The following is a 25,363-nucleotide window of genomic DNA, read 5'->3' as shown; positions in this document are numbered from 1 at the left end:
GCCTTCCACAATAACACCCCCCAAAGAGCAGGGAGAAGCTCCCATCGTACATCACGCAGCGGCTGAACGGATGCACGGACCACCTGCATTAACCCGGGAGGGAATAAGCATCTGTAATTTCCCTCCTAGGAATCCTGATTTACCTTCACCCCCTGTCTTAGTTCACTGACATCACGGTTATGAGATAGATCATTTTTATGGATTACGTCTCACAAGGGCAACATTTTAATGAATAGCAGAATTAAATGTTTGCCAGGATTTTTTCCAAATAAATGATCAATGCCCGCTGAGCACATCCATCACCTTTATTAGCTCCTTCCAGAAGCATTTTTCATAACTTGCAAATTGAAAGGAGGTTGAATTTTATTTCTTCTCCCTTTGCCCACAGTAGATACAGGTGAGCCACCAAAACCAGCAGGCATCGCTGCGTTGGGCCTTTTGGGTCGCTGGAAAAGCCCTGAATGCACACGATGGTGCTTTTCTTCCCCCCATAAGTTAATAAAAATAAGGATTTCCTTGTCCAAAACGCCTGGGGAATGGCGCCCTGCTGGGTGAGATGTGTCACTTGCTCTCAAGGTCGTCGTGAAACCACCCAATATGCATTTACTATTAATAACACCAAGGAGAAGGTTAGATTGAGGCTCTGTCATGTGGCGCATACCCTCCGTTCTTTATCTTTTGCAGAATGGAGCCAGAAGGACACATTTCATTTTCCTATTAGCAGAAAATCACGTTGATGTGATGATAGAAGTTAAAGCCTGCAGTGAATGGAGCAGCTCTGGGGCTGCGGCAAGGGGAGCTGAGCAGGACCAGCAGCGTGAGCGTGTGTTGGAGCCGACTTCTGGAAGACCTTTTCCATTCAGTGCTACATCCCAACACACAAACATTCTCCAGAGATTCCTTTATGCTGGCAGTGCTCTGCTCAGGTACCAGCACGTCCTGCCTGTGCCTGGAATGGTGCTTCCCACTATAAGCACCTGTGTGCTCCCAGCTCCTTCCCTGCCTGCATCGCTGCCATTCCCAGATTGCTCTGCTCTTAGCAGTGGAAAATTCCAGCTGTGAGCGTTTAGTGCCACACTGCCAAGGGTACGACCTTAGGTAGCGCGCTGTGCAATGTGTTGCAATGTTACTGGAAATGTTAAGGAGAAAAACGTTACCATGCGAGGTCTGTGTGGGCTCAGTCCTGCACAGCGTGGCTTTGCAGCTGTGATGTGAGCTCTGCAGCTGGTTCCGAAGCCATGTGGCAGCATGCAGTGGTGTGTAGCAGTGTAGCAGTGTAGCAGAGGCATGCAGCAGTGTGCAGCATCATGCTGTGGCATGCAGCAGTGTGCAGCAGTGTATAGCAGCGCACAGTGGCCTGCAGCAACTTGTTGGCTGCACAGAAGTCACTGTGAAGCAGCTCCGTGTGGGCTGTGAGAATTCACTGCATGGGATCTGGCTGCACAGCAGTTACTTTTACAGCCTCTCCAGCTGCCCTGTGTGCTCCTGCAGCCAAAGAATCAGATTTATTCACACTTGCCAACAAACGGCAGTGGAACCTTACAGTGCTGGATATACGAAGCCGTATATACATCTCATCACAGCTGTGGACGTGTTGCCCCAGGAAGCATTACCTGACTCAGGATCAGGTTATCCGTGGGCTCTCTGTGTCTCTGTTCCCCAGCAGCACACAAAGCCCTGCTGGTGTGTGGTGCTTTGGATGCACAGTGCGGCACAGCAGCCCTGAAACCTGCAGGCTCTGTTTGTTCCTCATGTGAGAAATCTGCCCTTCTGCCAGCACTGCGTCCTGTCTGGAAACGGGGCTGTATTTCACAGAAAGAATCTGAAAAATGCAGATCCATGTCTTTCTGAGCACGCGGTGCTGGTAAACACCCCAGTTTTGTAATCACAGATGAGAAATAACACTGTCGCAAGTGGAAAAAAATCCCTGGGAAGCAGATGTTGGGCTTTGGCACCGTGCTACAGAAGTGCACTGTGAATGCATCCCAACCCCACAGCTCACAGCCATTGCATGCAGCAACACTCCCTGCTGCTGGAGGCAGCGTGCAGGGCCGGGGAGCACCTCCTGCAACTGCACAGGTGAGCAGCAGGTAACAACACAAGTGAGCAACCTAAAACTGCAGAGGGGGTTGTTGGAAAATGCTTGAACTCAGGTTCTGTGAGTCCCAGCCCCAACGTGATAATGCTGGATGGTTTTACGTGAGATTGAGCTGTTTCTATGGGGAACATTTTCATCATATGCAGAGCTCTCAAAAAAGCTCCAAGTCCCTGAAACACGGGGAGCTTACAATGTGACAGGGGAGCCAGTGCTGATCTCTGCTGCTCTTCCAAATGTGCTGAGCAATGGGAGCACATCTCCTGCTTCCTCCCCTGAGCAGATCGTGTTTCTCATCACTGCTGCTCATTTAGTTTGGCAGAAGCAATGAAAAACATGCTGGCTTCCACCTGTGGGCAGGCTGTTCGTGCTCCATCACCAGCCAGAACCCCAGCCTTCCTGCTGTAGTTAACGTGCTGTATTGGTCTCTGATGGGCAGTGTTATTGCAACAAATTACAGCTTTGCTAAAGCAGACCTTCCTGGCAGACCTTCCTGTGCAGTGTGGTGCAGCACGTTCATATCATGGACCATTTACAACTTCTGCATTGTTATTTGTGGAATGGAGTCAAGCAGTGGGTGATCCTCCTTCCCAGCAGCGATCCCAGCAGCACAAGCAGCTCACAGAGCTGAGCAAATAACGCTGGTTGAAGAACAGCAGCATGAAATACGGCTCTGCCTCTGGTTCCAGAAACCACTCTGGACTGCACGCAGCCTCCAGAAGCTTTGGTGGAGCTTTGCATGGCAAACACACTGAGCAGCAGGCAGAGCTGCAGACACCGCTTCCCATCTCAGCATTTTACTGATGCTGCTCACTGCCACTCTGTGCTATGGGGAAAGCAGTGGGAGCAGAGCAGAGGGTGGCAGCCCCTGCAGCCCCACACAGTGCTTGGGTCTGGAGCACTTCATGCACTGTGTGTGGGGGGTTTCATTAGCTTTGGTCTTCAGCTCAACATGGCAACAGCGATTACAGTTATTATAACCTGCTGAACGATGAATAAACCATTGCTGCTGATGGATCTCCCCAGGCCAACCTTTCCTCCATGCCATGACGTGCTGCCATGTCTCTGCAGGGCCACCCTACGCTGGGGGAAGAGCAGCTTCCACTCAGCTCTCAGTGACCTCGTGCTGAAGCCATGCAGCCATTCCATGCAGCAGACGCCCTTCTCAGAGCTGTGTGCCCACAGCAGACACCGCTCACCCGCTGCTTCCTGCCACGCTCCTCAGGCCCAATGAAACCCTGCATTTCCAGCCTGATTTTGGCCACCGTCCTGCAGCCCAGCAGTTACAACCCGGGCAAACTTGCTGGCAGCCCCAGCCCCATCTGCAGCCCCAGCACCTCCATGGCCCCACGGCTGTGTGAGCCCAGCTGGCCTGGCAGTGCCTGCAAAGGTCAGGGTGTGCCTGTCCAAACAGCACGGCTCTGCTTTGTGTACACATCCTGTGCTCCTCAAAGATCTCCAGTGTTTGTCCCGGATCATCAAATCGCAGCACTGTGAGCCGTGTCTGCACTCACACAACACACTGCATGGCTGCAGTGCTGCAGTGCCACTCAGCTGCTCCTTCCTGCACGATGTTTCCCACCCAATGCAATGTTTGCACACTGCATTGCCCGAGGAAGGTACCACTGCTCGTTCAGAACACGCTCCATCTCAGTTTAAGTTCATCTTTCTGGCAGGTTTCTCACCGACGAACAGTCACGTCGCTCCGCCGGCAGAGGGCGCTGCGCTGCGCTGCTCCTGGTGGCCAGCAGGGGGCGCCCGAGGGCGGGGCGGGGTGCGGGGCTGGCGGTGCGTTGTGTGCGGGCTCCTATGGGCGGCAGGGAACGATGCGGGGATGGAACCGGAGCACGGACACACCGAAACACCGCCACCCGTTAGTGTGTCTGAGGAATCCGTCCCGATTCCGAACAGCAGCTGCAGCTCCGATCCCGACCCTGTTCAATGCCCAGCAGCAGCCATGACAAATCTCAGTTTATTTCCATCAGGGTTGAGTGTTTTCCTCTTTGCACCTGTGCATAACTTTGCAAACGAATCCAAACCCACCGATGGCCGCCAGTCGCACCCCACGTGTGCAGCAGTCGCGTTACCTCGTTTTAAAACTCCATTTTGCAGCTGCAGCTTAATGGTTTAATATCCACAGTGAGCAATGCTCCTGTAAATTAACAGCTCCTGACCTTCCATGTGTGTTTTGGAGCAGGAAATGTTATTGCTTGGAATCTCATAAAGAAGGATTTATAATGGTTAATGATTAGCATATCAATGCACCAGGATGCAGCAAAATGGGCTTGGGCTTTGTCTGCCTGGCTGTGATTCACCCCAGTGCATGCAAGCAGCAGAAAGTTCAGGCCCAAAGGCAGTGATGGATTGTCCTGCCAACAACAGTGTGGGGCTCTGGGGGGCACTGGGTGGGTGGGGGGCTGAGGAATGAGCTCACATCCCAGGGACTTGCTGTGCTCATCCTGAAGGTGTCCGCTGTCAGCAGCCTCCGCAGCTGCACTTTGCCACAGTGAGACCTGGAGTTACGTGCTGGTAGCACCAGCCGTGCTTTAGGAAGGCACCCCTGAAATGCAGGATATCTTTTGTCCAGTGATGGCTCCTGTCACTAAGGGGAGCCGACACCTGGTGTCTGTGAGCTGCGATGTGAGCGGGGCTGTTTGTTCCCAGGAGCTGCACGGGGGCACACAGACACTGGCTGGGAAACAGGCCAGAATCCTCCCATCCAGGGTGTTCCAGGTTGTCAGCACATTCTGACTTGTTCTCCAGCAGGAACGATGCACAGGCAGCAGCACTTCAGCCCCAGCGCTGCTGCAGTAAGCGCTTATTGCAGCACAGCGTGCGGTGCGGAGGCAGAACGCTGGGGAGCCGAGGGGCGCAGGGATGGCTGTTCTCTGACATTCTCCAAGGGTTTCAGTTCTGCAGAGCAGGGAAAACCAACACAGGAAAGGGCAGGATGCAGAGATTCCTTTGTGCTTAGAGGAGCTGACACTGAGCAGTGATGCTATGAACCATGACAAATGCATCGCTGGGGCTCAAAAGAGCATTAATTCCATACATTCAGTCTTTCAGGGAAGAAACATGAAGTAAAGTGTCATGAACTTATCTGCAAAAGCTGCCAGGATCTGCCAACACCTCCCTGCACAGATCCCGCTGTCTGCCTGCCCATGCTCCTCTTTTTGGGAAGTACTTCGGTTTTATTAAGTAACTTCAGAAATCAGTGCAGCCGTTCATGGGGAGGCTCAGGACTTTAATGAACAAGGCAGACAGAAGAAGTCCTCCATGTTATAAACTCATCAGTGGTGGAGCTCACAGGTAAATGCTTCATCCCAAGCACAGAACATTCGCACGCTCCAGAGCTGAGCGCTGAGCCCTGCTGGAAGAGGTGCCCTGGGTCTCTGGGGCTCTCCTGGGATGCATCGCTGGGAGCCTTTCCTGCTTCCAAGCAGAGACGTGCTGCACGTGGCCTCCCTCAGGATCGCGTCAGAAGGTGCTCGATGCCATCACTCCTCCTGCAGGCGAAAGGAAGTTTCATGGAGCACAGATCTACACCTCGTGCTTTTCAGATCTGATACTTTTACTCTTGCCTTTATTCCTCAGCTAACCCAGCAACAGGGAAACTGGATCTGCAGGCAGCGTTACCTCCTGCAGTTTGGTTTTCTGAAAGACTTAGAAACAGACGCAAAGAATTAGAGCAGGTGGGTTCACCAGGCAGCTGTCCTGCATTGCAAAGTCAGTGCGCGCTGTCCCCGGTGCAGCCTGCCCACCTCAGTGCCCATAGCAGCAAGCGCAGTATAACACAGCCAGCCTGGGCACACTGAGCCGTGCTGATGGAAGACAGGGCAGGGGCTGCAAGGCCATGGTTTGTCAGGGCTCTCCCTGCTGTGCCTGGGTGATGCTGGCTGCAGGCAGTGCCTACCAGCAGCCTCCTATGGTGTGGGCATTGCTGGGTTGGGTCAGGCACGGCTGTGATGGGATGGAATGAAACTGGCCTTGGCCTTGAGCAAGGGGGTGTGGGAGCAGGGAAGGGCAGCTGGGCTGGGCAGGGACATTGGGGCTTATCTGTGCCACTGAAGTTCCTCTTCCTCTCCTACTCCTTCCTCTCCTCACACCAGCATACAGCTGCCACAGCCCTCACCAGAGCAGTGCCCCACCTGGAAGGAAAATGTCTGCACTGAAACACCGCACCTGGGCCATGGCACAACTGGGCATCCTAGTTCAGGGGCCCAGTTTGGGACCTGCTTTGCAGGGGGTTGGACTCGATGATCCTGGAGGTCCCTTCCAGCCCCTACAGTTCTGTGAGTCTGTGATCTGCAGCCAAAGGCTGAGCAGCAAAGGGCACTTCACAGCCAGAAGCTGCGCAGCCAGGGGCACCTCAGCACTGCAGCAGCTGCAGCCCAGCACCGACAGTGCATCAACTCCTGACTGAGCCATCAGAAGTCAAAAAGGCCATACAAGAGTTAAAGCACAGCAGAGCTACCATAAATATTATGCAGCTGTTATTATTGTGACATTTCAACAAGGAAATCCTCCTGTCTGCGCAGCACAGGAAGCAGTCCCCTGGAATAAGCACACACAGCAGACAGACAAAGACCACTTGGCAGCAGGATGGCTGCATGCTGGGTGTGGGTCACCTCCGTGCTGCAGTGGCTGCAGGGGTCACTTGCACGGCTCAGACTGGCTGTGCTGTGATGCAGTGCATCTGTCTGCCAAGCGCTGCAGGGCGTTAGGAACTCACTTCTACAGGGACTTTATCACTCAGTGCATCACTGCATCTCAGGTAAACTCCTCATCCCCCCCTGCCAGGTGAGGGATCCTCAGCTCAGGCTCAGTGGGCAGCTATTGGCCCACAGCAGGCAGATGGACAGTTGTTACCATAATGTAACTGCAGATGCCATTCCTTTTTGTAACACACTGAGGTGAGCTCAGTCCACATCAAATGCAGTCCCTATTTTCCCATTACATTGCTGACTTTAATAAACTCGCTAGTATTCTAGGGACCAAGTTCCCCTTGCAGTGCTAGCTCAGCAGCACGGCACTGAGCAGAGCCAGTCAGACTGTGGCACAGATGAACTCCTCTTCTTGAGTCCCAACACCAGGAGCCACACAGAGAAGACACAGGGCAGCGGGTACAGATGGCACCAGCAGAAGCTTCTTGCCACCAGGAGGAAATATTTCCCAGTGAGAGCCATCAGCCACTGTGCAGCCTCCCCTGGGTGTGGGTCCCTAGTGCCAGAGGATTTTGGGGTGCAAAGGACAGAGGCTGGGTGAGCCCCTGGTGCGTCCTCCCATGACAGCAGCTCCCCTCCACCAGGGCTGTGCTACAAGTCAGTCTGTCGTGCAGTCCCATGTACGTTCTGAAATGCTCCAGAAGAAAGAATAGAAAGAAAATGCCTCTCCTTGCCCCGAGATACAGGGTACACAGGGTGCCCATGGATCAGCCCCCTTGGCTGCCTGCTGCTCTTTCCACTTGCACTTAAGAGTTGCTGGTATTTTCTTTACTGGCACATGAATGCCATCTGAAACCCAGTGAAAGCACCGCTGGACTCTGGCTAATCAACTACTATTGGAAACTTAATTAGTATTGATTGGGAACGTGTAATGATGGAGATTAACACCAGGCAATGACTACAAACTGTGCAGCACTTGTTTGCAGGCAGTGGCTTTTCACTTACAAAGTGCAACATTGCCAAGTCCCAAAGGGTTAAGAATAAAGTATTCTGATACCTGGACAGTTCCAGAACATTGTGGACACAGTGCTGTAGCAGATGGTCTGCAGCCCCCTCTGGAGGTGCCATACAGGGTCACACTCAGTGTCAGGTACCCAGCAGTGTAGCAGTGTACAGCAGCCCCACACCCACTCGTGTCAGCTGTGCATGGCTCTGCCCTCCCCCAGACACCCCCATCAGCTCCCGGGACCTTCAGTCTGGTTACTCCCCTCCTCACTGTTCCCAGCTCCCTCCCACTCTCCGGGCTCACATGGCAAGGTGATGTCAGCCCTCAGGTCAGCTTTTATACCACTTCATGAAATACCCAGAGACAGAACTTTAAGCCTTCCCCAGACGTGCTTACCTTGCTGCCTTTCACCAAACAGCACTACATGTACTTGATGGTTTTCTTCTCAAAAACTCCATTTGCTTTCCTTAGACTCAAATGCAGAAGGAACAAGAAAACTGGCGTGCAGTGTGATAGCTGTTCCTTGTCCTGACTCAGAGTGGATGGGGGAAGCTCTCTGTGGCGTGTGCTGGGAGTTCACTGTCCATCCATCCCGAGGCCGGGTGCAGCCCTGCACAGTGATACGCCTTATCCCTTTGGCCCAGTCCCTGCTCGCCTGTTGCTGGCTCAGGATCTCCCCTTCAGGTGGCACAAAGTTCTGACCTCTGCCAAAAGCTGGGCAGCACGTCTGTCCCATGAGGAGGAGGGGCAGGGTGGGCTTTTCTTTGTTGGTGTTTGGTTTGGTTATACAAGGAATGATGGTTGCCTTTGTCACAACAGACTGTGAAGCAGCAAATGATTTAGCATCACACTCACGAGGAAGCTTTGCAGGGTGAGCAGCCCGACAGCAGCCAGGCAACACCTGCAGCGCTGAGCAGCTCCTGCACTGTGCTGCTGTGCATGGAAGGGATGTGGCGCAGTGCTGCTGGACATGGGGACACGTGCTCAGAGCTCTATTGCAGCCTGCCACGTGTGTCAGTGCACAAGCAGGACATGACGCTTCCTTGCTTTTTTTTCCTGATATTGATCAGAAACCACCATTGCAGTCTGTGCACATACAAAGACAAGCAGATGGGAATCAAAGCTGTTACGATATATGACCGTAGTGCTAATAAGGAGATTGCTACCGTCTGTTAGATACACACAGGATATGGCCCTTTGAACGCCATGCTCAGGGCTGTGTGGGCTCCATGTGGGATACCCAGGGCACCTCGCGCACACCTCTCCTGGCAAGAGCCTCTGAATAACGCATAGCTGCTGTCAATGGAAAGAAATGCTGCATCTGTGGCTATTTGCATTCTGTTTCACCGTCTCACTGCACCCTTCACCAAAATAATTACCATTATTTTAATGTCAAACACAATCCGTACGAAGTATCTGTCCGTACACACCGTGGTACGTTGCTTCCAGCCAACCACTCATAAATATTCATTAGAGAATTACAGAGCTATTAATGAGGGTAACTGCTGAGCAGCATTCATTAGCTGTCTTCCACAAGAAATGAAATTTGCATTTTTCAGCCTGGAAATCTGCTTTGTGAAATGGCACCTTGAATGGCAACAAAACCCAACAGGAGGCGGTGAGCACAGTCAGTGTCAGGTGCTGTGGGTGCTGTGAGCTGTGCAGCTGGGGCACTTCACGGAGATGACAAAAAATACTTCTGCTAAACCTCAACTGGAATCAGGACCCTTCAGGTTGGAAAAGACCTCTGAGGTCGGCTCTGCCCACAGTGGCTGTCTGTGCATTTCCTGAGCACGGGGACACGCTGCTCCCAAAATCATGGAGACGCCTCTGTCAGTAACTGTGATTCATCCTGAGCTGCATATTGAGGTCACTGCCTTCACATTTCCTCTGATTAATTTCCCAGCAGGACTCACTGCGGCGCTGTATGGGACGAGCCCACATCTCTGTGGCACAAGGGACCACAGTCCCACAGAAGGGACCTTTGGGTCCCAAACAGCTGAGCCAGAGCTCCTGCAGTGACAGCAGGTGGGGAATGGAGCTCCCGCAGAGCTGGTGATGGTCCTACAGCTGCAGCTAATGGAAACGCACAGGAGAATCCCAGGGGAGCGCCTGCTGGGTAAAGCAATTATTCCTCAGCCTGAAAGGCAAGACAGGAATCACATTCCCTAATGCCTCTCCTAAAGCGTAATTCAATAATTAATAGTTGCTCTTTGGCACTTGTATGGTAAAATAATGGCATCTGAGGATGGGGAATGCAGAGCAGCCTGAGGTTCCCCTCAGCAGTGATCACTCATAACAGAAGGGCTTTTACCCAAGAAATGAGAAGTTTCTGGATTTCAGGCAGGATTCACAGCCACGGCTCAGCTCAATGGGCCGCAAAGGCACCCACAAAGCCCACCTGCTTCTCGCAGCTTGGGCTCCTCTTGTCTCCAACAGAGAGCTCCCGGGGACCTGGAACAGGAGAGAGAGTGTCAGAAACCAGCTCAGGAGGCAGAGCCTCTTCCTCAAGGCTGCTGGGTGCTGCAGAGCAGTGCTGGGCTGTAGGAGGCTGCAGGGCTGAGGTCCCATTCTGCTGCCCCCATGTTGGCCCTAGGTTACTTCTGCAAAAGAAAGGAGACGTGTTGGCACAGCTGCCCAGGGGTGGGGAGTCCCTGTCCATGGAGGTGTTCAGACCCGCGGGGATGTGGCACTGACTCAGCACTGAATTGGCCCTTTAGAAACATAAACCAGCCTTGAATTGGGGCCATGCAAATAAGGAGATACAGACATTCCTCCTTCCCGTGGGTGAATCAACACCCATCCATCCATATGTGACGAGTCAGAATTGCATTTTGCTTTGTTCAGATGTCTTGGAGGTGAGTTTGAAGCTGCCTGTGCCAGGGGTGAGCCCCAGGTGGAAAGCCCAGCCCGAAGCCTTGGGACAGGAGCCAGCACGCAAACAGGATGCTGAGGGTTTATCCTCAATGCATGGAAGTTACAAAACGCTTTCTGACTTTCATGAGTGATTCATGGTTTTTACTATTTTGGGCAGACCTTTATGAAGTCATCAGCAAAGTTCCGCAACAGATTCCACTCCCCAGACCTTTGGCCAGATGCTGAAACACCAACCACATCTGACCCATGGATCTCCTTTGCTTCCTCTCTCCCTGAACATGATGTTAATTTCTCTCTGGTTTCAGACAGTAAATGTGTCCCAGCTGTGTGGCACTGAGGCCTCACACCAGGAGTGCTGTGGGACACATGGGAGGAACCGGCGCTGCTCCCAGATGCATCCCTGTGGTGCCACCTTCCTGATGTACTCATTGGGAACACGGTTCAATTGCTGCGTTCCCAGCACAGTACCCCTTCACTGGGCCATACCAACACACAGCTCCTGCCAGCAGCTCCCAGCAGCCCATGGCACAGCCTTATGAGCTGCTGTCCCCGGGCAGTGTCTGGAATGCAGGCTGCACGGTGCTGCTGGCAGCACAGGGGTTCTGGTGCTGCCAAACCATGCCAGTGTGGGTAGGAGCCCAGGCACTGCACACACACATGTTTGCATAACAGAGGAGGAAGGAGAACACCTCCATTATTAGGGAGGAATGCTCCCCAGTACAGCCCCGTGCTCAGCAGGCAGACATCACTGGCACTTCCCACTTCCCAGCCATACACCTCCCATGCAGGAGCAGGTTCCCGTCAGGCCGGTTTCAGGCCGGTTTCAGGCTCTCCCCACTTTCCATCACCCCACCCTGACGCACTGCTGCTGCAGTGGTAGCACTGCACATGCTCTAACCAGGGCTGCTCCTCATGTTGTCACCATCCAAGGCAGTGCCGGGGAATTCCCCCGTCATTCAGGTGTGAGCTCCACACTCAGATTCAGGCTCAGCCGCCCCCAAGCTGGGATTTTCCTTTTCCCCACTGTGTGGTGCAGCACCTTGCCAACATGGTGTGCTCTGCACAGCCCCAACCGAAAACACAACAGCACCCCAGTGTGAAAGCTGCAAGCACCCTCGTGTTCCTGCCCAGGGAGGGAGAAAATCTGGAAGAGAAACCTTGAAATCCACAACATCCGTATGGTACAGCCTTGGGGCTCTGCTGGAAGGGACCCTGTATCTCTTTGACATCTCATGCATGAGAGGGGTGAAACAAAGCTCTGAATATTGCAGCGCAGACTGCAGCAATGAGGGCTGACCCTGCACAAACTGCGCTCAGTGCAGCGTGCCCCGCAGCTGGCAGCACACAGACTGCAGCTCAGCACTGCGCTGCTGAACGGCACAGGCTGGGCATGCACCCGAAGTTCTGCTCTCCCCAGGTGCTGGGAGCACACTGCTCCATCCCTACACAGCACTGCAGGGCTGGCTCCGTGGTACCAGCAGCAATGGGGTGTTGCAGTCACAGTGGGCAGCGCGGTGCCTGGGAACCCCGCAGGTGGTGCAGCTGACACGGAGGTAAACCTGCTGCGTTCCCATTCTCCTGGTCTGTTTGAAGCTGGAATGAATCAAGTCAGAGGGTTAATCCCCACCTCGCAGACACGGGAACAATGCCATGCTAATGCCTTCCTGTGGATTTGCTAATTCGACTTTTCTTTTCTGGAGACATCAAAGCAGGATCCTACAGAAGAGAATTTCCTCATCAGCACAGAGAAGAAGGAAATCACTCGTTTAGTGCAAAGGATGCAGACATACCAAAGGGAAACATTTCCATTTTCTTTTTATAGCTCTGAAAAAGAACTTAAAAGAGTGCATTCCCTAAAGTCTGTGTTCATTGCAGAGAAATGGAGCTTCGGGCCCTTCCACACAGTCACCCTGTTCTCTAGGCCTATCAATAAGAACATGGATAGAATGAATGGAACATCATTTTGTTGTTCGTACCATATCGTTTGAAAAGAGAGGAAGGGAACCAGGAGGAAACAAAGGATGTAGAGAGCTCAACACAAACGTCAGAGATTTGCTGAGCACCCAACAGCTCTGTGTGTCCTGTGACCCATCCCAAAGAACCCGGTGTATCCCAGCAGGGCACACTGCTCCACCACAGGCACCCCGCAGACCTTCGGCCAGATGGATCTCCAGAGGAAGCCTCGAGTTAATTGCATTAATGACAAACAATACGCACACAATAGGTCTGCATTCAGATCTATCCTGCTCACACCTGCTGCTGGCTGTGGGCACAGCATTCGTGCTCTGCTGCAGGCCCTTCCACAGGTACCCAATGGGTTCTGCTGAGCAGGATGTGGGGCTGCCACGAGGCTGCAGACATACTCCAGATCCAATGTTAGCACCAAGTAAAGCTTCTCATTGCAGCCACAAGGAAGACAAAAAGCTCTCAGGCCTGCCAAGGCCACAGACTGATCAGCCATGGGTTTCCTTCTATTCCAGCCAAGCTATTTGTTTAAATCTCCTGCAGAAGTGAATTCCAGAGAGATACAATGCACTGGGGAAAGAACATTTATCGGCTCCCAATGTACTGACCTTTCAATTTACACGTGGCCTCTTGAAAAGTGCTGCTGTTAATTATTATTATTACCACATCAAAGGAAAAGTGCTCGTTTTTAACCAGTAGATTTAACAGAGAAAGAAGAGTAACTCCCAACCTCAAAAAGCTGGATGGAATTCCACTGTGAGCCTTTCAGGGACTACCAGAAAAATCAGCCTAGGGACGTGTCATCCCACCTGAGCTCTGATCTTCCAGTTCAGTTGATTTCTCCTTGGAAATCAATAGATCTCTAAGAAAAGAATATCAGTGTGCCACACACGTAGGTACATTTTCATCATGTAATGCAGAAACGTGAATCAAAATATCCATCAAGCCGAGTGGAAAATTTTAATTGCAAATCAGTGTGCTTGGAGCCAGGTGTACACCTGGGAGCTGCCTCGTAAAAAGGCAGCTCTGCAGTTTCCCCCCAGGCCATCAGTGCTCCCTGTACGTGTCACAAATGCACAATGTGCAGAAATCTCTGTTGCTGCCTCTGGAAATAAAACCTGCAGCTTTTTTGGTCACCGCGCACCCACAGCTCAAAATAACACTTGTGGGGAGCTGCGGCACGGGACAGGCAGGGACAAACACACCTTATCTATAAATACATCGACAAACAAACGCGGGCCGGCCCAGGCTCCAGCTCCAACACGGCTGCTTTGAGCGCAGAAAGAACGGCTGCTGGGGGAGAGCAGCCCCAGGTGTGGGCACAGTGCTGGGCACGTCCTGTGGGCACGGGCCCCCATTGCCTCCAAATGGCTCTGATGGCAATTGGACACTCCTGCTGCTTCTGCAGGGTGTAATTACACAGTAGTTGAGGACTTCAGCAATGATAAGACATTGGCACACGCTCTGAATGCTCTTTATAGCGTATGTTTTCTCCTGAATCCATGTCCAAGGCACAGATGTCAGCTATAGGTGTATTAATGAGAGCTTCCCTAACAGTGCTCCCCTCAGAACAGCTTTAATGCCTGAGGCCGACCTCACAGCATGCTCAGGCCCCAACGCCCCACACTCAGCTCCCTTATGGGCACTGACAGCAGCGGGCACCTCCCAGGCACACAGCGGGACTTCAGGCCATCAGGGAGCATCAGCACACAGAGGCACCAGCACTGGGACGAGCGCTGCTGTCCTGACTCCTGTGTCACCCTATGGGCAGCCTGCTCGGTGTGCACAGCCACAGCTGCACAAACACAGCTGCACACACACACAGCTGCACACATGCACATATGCAAAGCTGCTCACTGCAGCACTGCCTTGTCAGGCAGTGCCCCTTGGACACCAGGACACAGCAGGCAGAGCATGAGGTGTGCAGAAGGGATGACATGGTGCTGCTCTGCCCCCAGCTCTCCTGCTGACCGTGCTCAGAACCCAGCAGGGACAGCATGCAGCAGGGCTCGCTCTGCCTTGGGCTGGGATTTGCTCTGGCCTCTAAGTCAGTCCCCTCACAACCTTGTTTCATCCTAGAGGATGAAAGTCCTGACTTCCAGCCATGGCACTCCTTCACACCACAAGATAACTACAGGGCCAGTGTTGCAACGACAGATTATGTCTATGGGCATTGAGTTGAGTTTGCTGACTTGTAGCCAAGGGAGAAACGCACAGACCTGCACAAGAAATGCTCTTCTACACAAAATGTTTTTCTTTGTGTCTCTAAAAGACAACAGTACTAATAACAAAGGAAATGCTAAGCACATCACGCAGAAAAGTGTGTGTCATAACCATCACCATTGTGTGAGCACCTGATTGTAATTGGCTGGTGGCAACTAATCCCCAGTATTGCAGTGGGAGGAGGGAAAAGCATCAACTGCAGCTGATAATTAACATCTGTGATGTTAAGAATGGTTTCACGTTGAAATAAGGATGAATTAAATGTATATAGAACTGTGCACAGTAGGAGCACAGCACTGCACTACTGTGTCTCCTTCAGGTGGGGCTGGAGGCTGGGGACAGCAGAGCAGAGAGGATAACAGCACTGGAGAGCAGATGCTATTAAGCCAAGCAAGCATCAGCCTACCTCCAGAAGTCCCTTCAGTCTGAACAGAGGAGGAGAGAGCACTGAGCACGTCGGGGAGATGCTGATGTGCCTGTGCTATGTCTGCTGTTGTGCACTGCACACAGCCCAGATGCTGCTGGAAGCCCTATACACAACACAGCAGTCAATAGGGTGTGCAGTGTCCTGTGCCTCGTGCTCCCCCTTTGCTGCACTACATAAAGCCAAATGCAGCTCCTCTGACAAACCTGACTCTGCTCTGGAGCTGTCAGAAGACGGCAGGCAGCACAGCTGCGGCTCTGAGCCAGCTCCTGCTCTCCTGCTGCCTGACTGCTGTGTGCTGTTGGAGGCCATGTTCTCTATGTCCCCGAGTACACGCCACCCCTCACCCCCCAAACTGCACAGTGTTCCCTAAGAAGGAGCTCACCCCCAGCCCTCCTAATCCATTGGTGCACCTCAGTAGCCACCGCTGCCCAGCAAGGTCTGAGCATGCTGAGTGCCTCTGCAGTCCCTCTAGTGCCTGTGTGTTTGCTTATCCCACACAGAGCAGAACAAGTCACTTATGCTCCCTTTGGCACAAGTGCCGTGGATGCATTCCTGTTTTTACAGCCTCAGCAAGGCAGTAAAATTAAGCAGAAGGAAGAGCTGCATTTGCTACCTAGAAGCCAAGGGCAATAAGATGTATACAAGCAGCAAGCAGGCACTGTGCTTTCGGTAGCACTGAGGTGGTGGGGTGGTCGTGGGACGGGCAACCAACATCCTTGCAGCAGGGTGGGCACCAAAGCTGTGTCAATGCACCCAAGAAGCACAGGTATGGTTTGTGGCATACCTGGGGGTCCTGGGGGATGAAAAACTGAACACGAGCCAGCAGTGTGTTCCTGTAGCTCAGACCAGTGGTATCCTGGGCTCCATCAGCAGAGGGGTGGCCAGCAGGGACAGGTGATTGTCCCTCTCTACTCTGCCCTTGTGAGGCTCCATCTGCAGTGCTGTGTCCAGGACTGGGGCCCCCAGTACAAGAAAGACAGGGAGCTGTTGGAGAGGGTCCAGAGGAGGCCACAAAGCTGATCAGAGGGATGGAACACCTCCCCTACAAAGACAAGATGGGCTTGTTCAGGACACCTTTGGCAGCAGAGCTCCTAGTAATGGTGCCCAGAGGCCATCAGCACATTCCTAGACCAGGAATTACAGCCCTGGGGGAAACAGGACAGTATGGGTACATTTTGTGTGCTCCCCACCGTCTGCATTCTCTGCACCCTCACCTAGCTGGAATTCATATATGGGTTTAATCTCAGAGTACAGTGTACCTCCGAGGCCAGCCCTTGCTCCCAGCCCCTGGGAAGCAGCATGAACAGACATCGGCAGCATCGATCCCACTTATGCATTCTCCCTGCTGGAGAAGAGACCCAAATTCTAAAATTAAGAGCTCAGAACAAGCACTTTCTTAGCCCACACTGTATCAGCAGTCACTGAGTAATTCACAGCAGATCTAAGATTAGCTAATGAATCCCAATGACTCATCTGCCAAGCCTCCCTGCCACTGGGAAAATTCCATTTTTCTGTACCAACAAAACTTCAGTTGTGCAAATTATAAATGAACGCAGCTTGGAGAGGTCATGGCGACATGAGGGTGCTTATCTAGAGCCCACTGGCACAGACCATGCAGCCATTGGCAGCAGTGCATACCTACACTCCCCACAGCAGCACGTGGCTGCTCCCCCAGTGCCCAGCCCCACAGCGCCAGCCAGCACAGCCTGAGCCCTAACCCCTCATTAGCTCACACCCATCAACAAATTAAAGCCATACCCATTCACTACAGGCTTCAGCAAGCTGTATCAGCGAGCAAAATTACGAGGTGGAGGAAAGTAACAAAAAGAATCAAAGTAGAAAAGATCTCATGCCCACAAACCAGATGCAAAACAAGCCCAAACTTCAGACACAGGCACTGCAGAACCAGTGTGGGGCCAGCAGGGTGGCTGGGAAGGAGCAGCCCCAGCACCCTGCAGCATGAAGGCTTCATGAGCACCCACCTGGGTACAGCTGCCATCACCGTGCAGCCACATGTCCCTCCAAAAGGCACAGCCAGGGCTTTGCTCAGCTCTGGTTCAGATATTCTTTTTCAGATATATTGCTTCAGGCCACCTTAGGTTTGGGTTATCAAAGCCAGATGCTTCCGCCTTTGGTATCTAATCCAAACCAGCTTACGGTTATGTATTTTTTCACAGAGAAATTAATTTTAAGAACAACCTGCCTAACTCTGAGTTCTATAATACACACTTAAAAAAAAATCAGTTCAGAAGAAAGCAAATACTTTCCATACAGGACAGGCGCAGGGTTGGATGCCAGCAGCTTGCTCTCACTGGGCACCACCAGTGCTGCTTAGAAATGCTCTGCTACCAGCAGTAATAAAACACCAACAAAATGGTTGGTGTGGCTTTTTCTGTGGCCTGCCTGCCAGCCCCTCACCACGGGACAGGGAGGGATTTGGTGGGGGGCTGGCCCATATTCTGTACCACATCCTGGCCACAGGGGCCAGCACACAGCCGGGTGGGTGAGCCAGCAGCTGGTGATGGGAGACCACCGGCCCAGGCCCAAATGGCACCATCACAGGGGCATCCCACAGCTCACCAAGACACAGGTGCTGCTAAGCCAGGGCACCTGCTGGGTTCATCAGAGCCAGCTGTGCCAGTCAGAAAAGACGATTATAAAATTGCTAAGAAACCTTATTCTTGACCAGATAGAACCAAATGAGCCTCCAGTTCTATAAAACACTCCACCTCCCCTTTCAGAGGGTGTGAACCCACTGGGCAGAGCAGGACAGGGGCAGCTCTCACAGGGGGGCTAAGGGGTCCCAGACCTGACACGAGGTGGGTTGTGCACATATAGCTGCAATCTACAGATACACAACATTTGCAGAACGCCTTATTGCAAGGAAATAGTGATAGCTTTAGGATTTAAGTTGGAATAAAATACTGAAAAACCCCTACCCAAAATACACCAAAGAACAAACTCTGATTCTGCAGGCCCTACGCTTAGAAAACCAGCTGTTTGAGCTGCAGCACAGCTGTAGTGCTCAGGAGGAAACCTCCAAAACCGCAGCGTGGAGCAGAGCAGGCTATAATAAGCTGTTAGTGTAACAGGAACCGAAATGAACTGAAGCAGCCGCCCCATTTCCTAAAGCCACATGCAAGTTTTAGAATTATATGAAGGGAAACCTGAAAAACTGAGCAAAAAGAAGAGTGTCACCAGACAGAGGAACCAGTTAGTGGTGCTCAGTGGGTAACGCAAAACCAATTGGCAGAGAATACTGAAGACAACTTACTATCCCTGAAGAATTTCCACTTATTTTTTAGCCAAATGGAGCTTTGCTCCAAAATGACTAAAGTAAACTGTTCAGAACTTCACATCATTAATACGACAGAAATTCCACTTAATTCCTTAAAATCAGATAAGGAATGGAATATCAGTATGTTCTTGGCTTTTGCTTCTGCATTTGCAGCAGAATTCTTATCACTCATCTGCATCATGGACAAAGCAAAAAGGCAATTTGCTGTGAGATTTCTGCTTTAAGCCTTGCCAAAACGGACGAACAATCATTTCAGTGAGCCAGCTTCTTCATCTCCCATCTGCAGATGGACAGCCGTGCTTTGTGCTGGGATACTGCTTAGGGCTGCTGTGTAATCCACTTGTAGAGCTGAGCCTCGGGTTGAGGATGGACACACAGGCTGCTCACACCCCCCTGAGCACTACAATCTGTCTGTACTGCAACTCTGCAGCAGTGCACAATGAAGCAGCGTCCATCTGCTGACTCACCTGCAGCTCTTTGGGTTCACTCAGCTGCTCCATCCTTTAAGCTGGCATTAACACAAACACGTGTCGGGTCCTGGCAGCTTAAGGATACAGAGAACAGTGCCACCAGATTCCATCCCCCAACTCCTTGGGAAGGGCCAGTCCCCCCCACTCCTCAGAGGGCAGTGAGCCAGTCTGGGCTGTGTGACTGCTGACACAGGGCCTGGCCAGGGCTCAGCGCTGACAGGTTCCCGTTCAGTTCCCCATGTGCAGGCAGAACCAGGTGGCAGAAAGTATTTTTCACTTTGTGCAGGGCTCAGTGACCTCAGGGATGTCCCACACAGGCACAGGGGGAAGGTCCCCCTGAACACCTTACCTTGGAGACCACAGCCAGTGTCAAGGGGAGGACACTGGGCTTGATCTTACCTTCCCTATCCATTCCACATTGTTCGCAGCACTGACACAAGGATGGAGAACGGCGGCACTGAGCACGAGGCCTCAGAACTTGACCCAGCAGGTAGCAGGACTCAGAACATGGGGCACCTGTGAGCTGTGCCTGGGGCACCCAGCCCCATCTGCAGATCATTGCAGCTCCAGGCAGGTGCTTTTCCTGGGCATGGGGGTTTTGCTTCTTTTCATGTTGCCCTTTTGTTGAAGCAGCCAGCAGACTATCTGTAACTCCTGTCAGCTAACTGCTGCCACTCTGCAGCCAGAACGCTCCGCAGCACATCTTGGCAGGGGATTTGTACAGTGAAGAACTGTGTGAGCAGCAAACACAGACCTCGCCTCACACAGCCACCAGTTAACCCTAAGCTTGAGAGGATGCTAGGAAAAACAACATCCAAAAACCCAGAAATTCCTGAAGACAGACAGACTGATAAAGGCCAAACTGTTTTTTCCCATGAGTGGGAGCACTCAGTGCACAGAGCATCCTTGCCAGCCACACACGCTGTTTTGGAGATGGGCGCAGCAGATGCCCAGGTAAACAACTGCTTCTTAAAGGCTGTACACAAGGTGCAGGAACACATTCCTTCTCCATACACTGCTGTCTTTTTTTTTTACATTTATTTCTGGAAAACAGGAAAATTGTTTGTTTGCAGAGGTAGCCAAAATTGACCCTGGGAGACAGATGTCCTATTTTAGCAATGCATTTTAGTTTGCTCATTTACCACAGCCTTTCAGCAGTGTTAAGGGAGACGTTTTTGACTGACTGTGTGCTCTTGTTGAGACTGAGCAGAAGGGATTTTGTGGTGCTGGACTTCTCATGTTAAACTTTGTTGTTGTCAGGCAGAAAGGGGAAGTTCGGATCTCTCTTGCTGACGTTCAAAATACCACATTATAACCAGCATGAATCAAGAAAACACAAGCTTCTACGTTTTCCTTTCCACTCGTTCTTTGAATCTGCCAACAGTTCATCACAGTATTTGCTGCTACAGATTAAGAAGAAACAGGAAGCAAAATCTGTGCAATGGTTCTTCAGCTACAAGTTAATCTTCAAGCACATGCAGATAACATTTAACCTGGCAGGGGCAACACTGAACTCTTCTCCAAGCACCAGAAGCAACACATTATCAAGTCCTAGACAGGACCTTTATCTAGAGAAAAGCTGGACAGCTGCAGACCAAAACAAACTAATGATACAGTTTCAGAGTTTGATCACAGGTCACTTTAGATCCTAAACCATTTCCCCTATAGGCGGACAGGCCGCTCGTTTTCTCCACTGACCACTTGTTCATGTACTTGAAAACATCACCTCTCTCAGCTCGGCAGCAAATGATCTTAAAAAGCCTCAACATTACGCAATGACGGCCACATCGTTACGTGTTGCACATTTCCAAGTTTTAATAGACACAAAAGTGAGTCTGTTGTACTTAAGACACTACAATGATTCCATTCTCTTGTATGTCTTGCTCCAATTACATTTCTCAAAGTACATAATGGAGTAAATGTTTGGTAGCTTTAAAATTAGAAGTGTGTGAAATCTGTAAGTAAAATAAGCAGCAGCATAATTTGGGTTTTTTTATCAAGAATAGCTAACTTTAGGTAATAAATACATTCCAAGTTGTGTTTTTTGCTGTTCTCCTAGTTCATTGCTGTATGACTGGTCAGATTCTCATCCTAGGTTAAGAAATGCTCGTCTCTCCTGCCAGCCTCACACCAGAAGAGCCTCCTACAGCTCCACGTCCCAGTGACTGTCACCTCTCCCGGATGATAAGCAGCGCAAGCTGACAAGGAAACCCATCCTCCTGTCACGTGCAGGGCAACCTCTCGCTTCTCCTGGGGAGCATGTCAGGATGTGTACAGACTTCATGACACTCTAGAAGAACAGCTGTGCTCTTATCTTCTGTTACCTTGAAGAAAGTGAAAGAGGCAGAGGTTACTGTGAGAGGCACAGACTGAGCGACACTCGCTGCGAGGCACACGCTCTGGGTTTTGGCTAAATATAGCCTGGCATTCTGCTGCTTCTAGCTTGCTCAGCAGGCAGAAACAGCAGCAGCAGCAGCAACAGCTTTGGAAGAAACTTGTCAAGTTAACAGATCTAAAGCAGGAGTGGGAATTTTCTCCAAGACAGACACGATTTAAGCTTCAATGATAACAAAAATCTTCAGTCTCTGCCTCAAAGCCTTTTAAGCTCCTGCTCAGGGTGGGGTCTCGTGGGTTAATCTGCCACAAGTTCCTACAAAGAGCACCACATAAAGAACATCTGCTCAGTCCTGCCTTCACTTTTCAAAGACGATCTATAGAATAGGATTATTTCCCTCTTGACAGCAAGCCTTACAGAAGCTTTTCCAAGTACCAGCAGCTGCTCAAGACACCGACATAAATGTGAAGTGAAGAGGTGCAGCAGCCCAGCCTCCAAAGATGAGAACCAGCCCTGCCTCCCCGCACACAGCCCCTCTCACCATGGGAGCTTCCTTTCTGCTCCAGATGTTTGCTCCAGGCTCCATGACAATGCAATGCTACTGCAGAGCTGCAGACCCCTCGGGTCACCCAGCGCCTTGGACAGCTGGACATGACCAAGCACACTGAAGCATTTCTGAAGAGTATTAAGGCACTAAGAGTATGTGAGATGCTCCTTTTAGGTTTAGAAATGCTAAATACACTCTGAGATAAAGATACCAAGTGGAAATGAAGTTTGCTTCGCACTTGACTTGAGGCCCTTTGGCACTCTCACTAAATAGCAGCCTCTCCAAATGGCAGATGACAGGCTCCCAGAGGAAAACCTGCTGGAGAGCGATGGGCACGTCACAGAAAAGGATTACCAAAGAGAACAGCCCAAATCTACAGCTCTCTGTACCTCACCTGCAGTCCTACACGCAACGTGCACTTGCCCTGGTGCTGCGAGTCAGTTAAACTCTAAAGGGCACATCCATTTGTCTCCATGTGGAGAAGCCAGAAGAGACATGAAACAGCTTCATGAAACTTAGAACAACTTATGAATGAATTAAAAGAAAAACGGCAAAGGGACTCACACCTGCACTTCTCAAGTGCAAAAGCATCTCTGCAACATACTTCAAAAGGAAATCGGTTAGAGACAGATCAGTCCTAACACATGTCTGTGCCAAATCAACCAGAGAGGCCGAGTCAAAGCCACAGACACGCAGGCAAACAGGATTAATGCTGGGAAGCAAAAAATCAGAGACACTCAAAAGCCCTTCACAGCTGACATTTGTGACTTGTAAGTACAGAACACAATTAAACCAAGAACGCCAATGCCAAACACAGAAAGATGATCACATTTCCACCGCAGCTGAAAACGCACCGATTCCTCCTCTACAGGCATGGAACCAAAAGAGACACCGGTTTGCACAGCCTCGTCACCCAGAAGGATTCTGAATATTGCACACTCGTTTAAGACTTCAAAGATCTGATTTAATGCACCATGAACATCAACCCCAAGAGCTGTATTTCAGAGGGCTGCAATCACATTCCATGAGCTCCTTTGGCTTTCAGCAGAATTATCCCACTCCTGAGAAACTGAGGTGTGTCATGACAAAGTCGTATCCCCTTCTGTGCATTTTTATTAACTTTCAAAGTCTACAGACTTGGTCGAATATCCCTCAGACGTGTTCTGCAAGAAGCTGAATCTTCAGAGACGGATTATGGATGGAGAATATTTTGTCTAGAGAGAAACTCTGCATTCCATTGTTGAGGAGGCAGTAACAAGCCCTCAGGGCAGGCAAACACCCTGTGATCTCAGGCTAATACTTGGAGGACAGAGGTGTCACAGCACAGGGCAGTGCCAAGCAGGGTCACAAAGCTCCAGTGCTGGCCCAGCTCAGGTGTCCTGCCTCAGCGACCCCCTGCACAGAGCTAACACCCATTCTACAGCAGCAACACACTGACTGCCATCCATAGCCTCCCACTGTGCCCCTGGAAACCTTCAGAGGCTTGTGTTTAAAATAAGGTTTGTGACAGAGCAGTACCTTATGGGCTGCATTCAGGACACTGCTGCAGCTTGGCACAAGTATGAGTAACAGGGTGACTGACTCAGGGCATTGGTATGATCTGCAGTTGTGCTAAACTGTACAACAAAAGAAAGCTCTCCTGAAACCAAGAGCTTATCCACCATCAAAAAGATGCAGTTTGGGATCCAAGAAGGCTTCTCTCAACTACAGGTTCAACAGCTGCAGCAGGGTGCAAAAAGCTGGTTCATCTCTGATTTGATTTTATTCAAAACTGAATTGAGATTAGTGCATCCTGATGGTGCACGTGGGGACCCTGACCATGCTGGGACACACAGTGTTTCCCTCCATCCCCAGCACCCCGATGGTGGCCTGGCTGCCTCCTTGGAAGCACAGGGTGTGGGGCAGAGTGGAGCTTACCTGGCCTTATCCTGCTGCAGGGAGCTGAGACCCCACACAGCAGCGCCAGCCCCAGCCTGTGACAGGCTCCGTGTTCATAGAGGGGCAGCCTGCCCAGACATCCTCTGTGGCACTGCTGTGAGGGGCCATGATTGCAAGGAGGGCTTGGGCAGTGGATCAGAGGAAGCCAGGCTCCAGAGCTGCAGGTATAGCACCCAGCTGCCCTCAAGGGCTCCTTTGAGAAGTCCAGGCACAGGGCAGCTCACAAGCATCCCTCCCACTGCTGCCCATCTCTGCACCAAATCCACCATCCCAGCAGCTCTGGGGAGAAACAACAGCAGGTCTGGGGCTTTCTGCATGAAGGCTCAAATTATTGGCTTGGATCAAAACAGAGCAAGTCAGCATTCATAAAGGAAATTAAACCGGTAATTTGGCTACAATTCATTTCTTCAACAGCAGAAAGTACATAATGTACACACATCACAAAAAGAAAAAGGTTGTCTGATCCTACAACAGTGAAAATCTAATGCAGATGAAACAGGACCTGGTACACTGGTTTGGAGCATTCATTCCTTCAGAAAAGATTCAACTTAATGAAAAAGAAAAGCCTTCATTAAAATATATCCCACTCTTCCCTTCTGCCTTTCTTCCAGAAAGACACACACACCAACCAGAGATGGTTACATGGATAATGAAAGGCAGCTGGCACAATGTGGGAAAGCACTGAAATGGGAAGTACCTCTGCCAGCCCATTGTGTCACCCAGCCTCATGGGCCAAGCACCTTCACATGGCATTAACAATGTATGGCTACTGGAGAGACCTTAATCTTCTCTCCTTCAGAGGAACCAGTACCCTTCTCTCTACAACATACTCCCTTTCCCAAATGTCCCCCATTCCTTCATGGCACAAATCAGTCTTTCTATTGGAGAGACCTGAGGGTGCTCAGAACTTTGCAAACATCTGCCTAACTGCAACAGACAGAGGATGAACTGAGGCAGAACAGCAGCCTCTGCAAGGACTGCACCCACCTGCTGCCCAGCGCTCACCTCTAAGCTGCGCTTCAGACGCCCTGTGCCTGAGATCCCATCTGCCCACCTCGCCCTGGGAAAAAGGGAAGCCAGCAACAGTGCAACTTTAACAAACAAAATGAGTAAATGCATACAGGTTAGGGATGAGGACAGAAACTCCACTGCTCAAAGCAGAGCAGGGCTGCAGGAGGCCACCCAGCCCTCTGCTGCTCCTCAGCCTCCCACTGCATGCTCAATATGTCCATGGCACTCAGAGGTCCCCACTGCTCAGCAGAGGATCTTGCTGTCCTCCCAAGGAGAGCTGCTAAGCCCTTCAGTTTACACAAATCTCCTTTGGCAGCTGAAGCTACAGCTCACGTAAGCAGATCACATTCTTGGGCATCTGTGCAGTCTGCATGCAGTTAGAAATAGCACAACGTATGGCTACCAGCAACTCCAAACCACACGCCTAGGGCACTAAAGTGGCAAAAGGTGGCACAAACTCAGATCCAGAGGTCTGCAAATGCAGCAGCAGTGGTCACAAGCTGCCAG

At 51.3% G+C, this 25,363-nt stretch overlaps 1 protein-coding gene across 3 annotated transcripts in view; it reads right to left on the bottom strand.

Annotated features, from left to right (window-relative positions):
• Nucleotides 1-287: 287 nt before the first annotated feature.
• PWWP2B (PWWP domain containing 2B) overlaps nucleotides 288-25,363 on the bottom strand; it is a 33,857-nt gene continuing 8,781 nt past the window's right edge. Inside the window, exons 3-5 of one of the 3 annotated variants that reach the window (XM_015867579.2) lie at nucleotides 19,425-21,349; nucleotides 8,162-10,219; nucleotides 288-5,757 (exon numbers count right to left, since the gene is read on the bottom strand). The gene's annotated coding sequence lies outside the window, so the exon portion shown is untranslated. The remainder of the gene's footprint in view (nucleotides 5,758-8,161; nucleotides 10,220-19,424; nucleotides 21,350-25,363) is intronic. The other 2 variants (XM_015867578.2, XM_015867580.2) reach the window with 2 other exon arrangements.

Source organism: Coturnix japonica, chromosome 6 (assembly GCF_001577835.2).
Source record: "Coturnix japonica isolate 7356 chromosome 6, Coturnix japonica 2.1, whole genome shotgun sequence".
NCBI lineage: Eukaryota > Metazoa > Chordata > Aves > Galliformes > Phasianidae > Coturnix > Coturnix japonica.
This window is presented reverse-complemented; position numbering and strand designations above follow the sequence as displayed.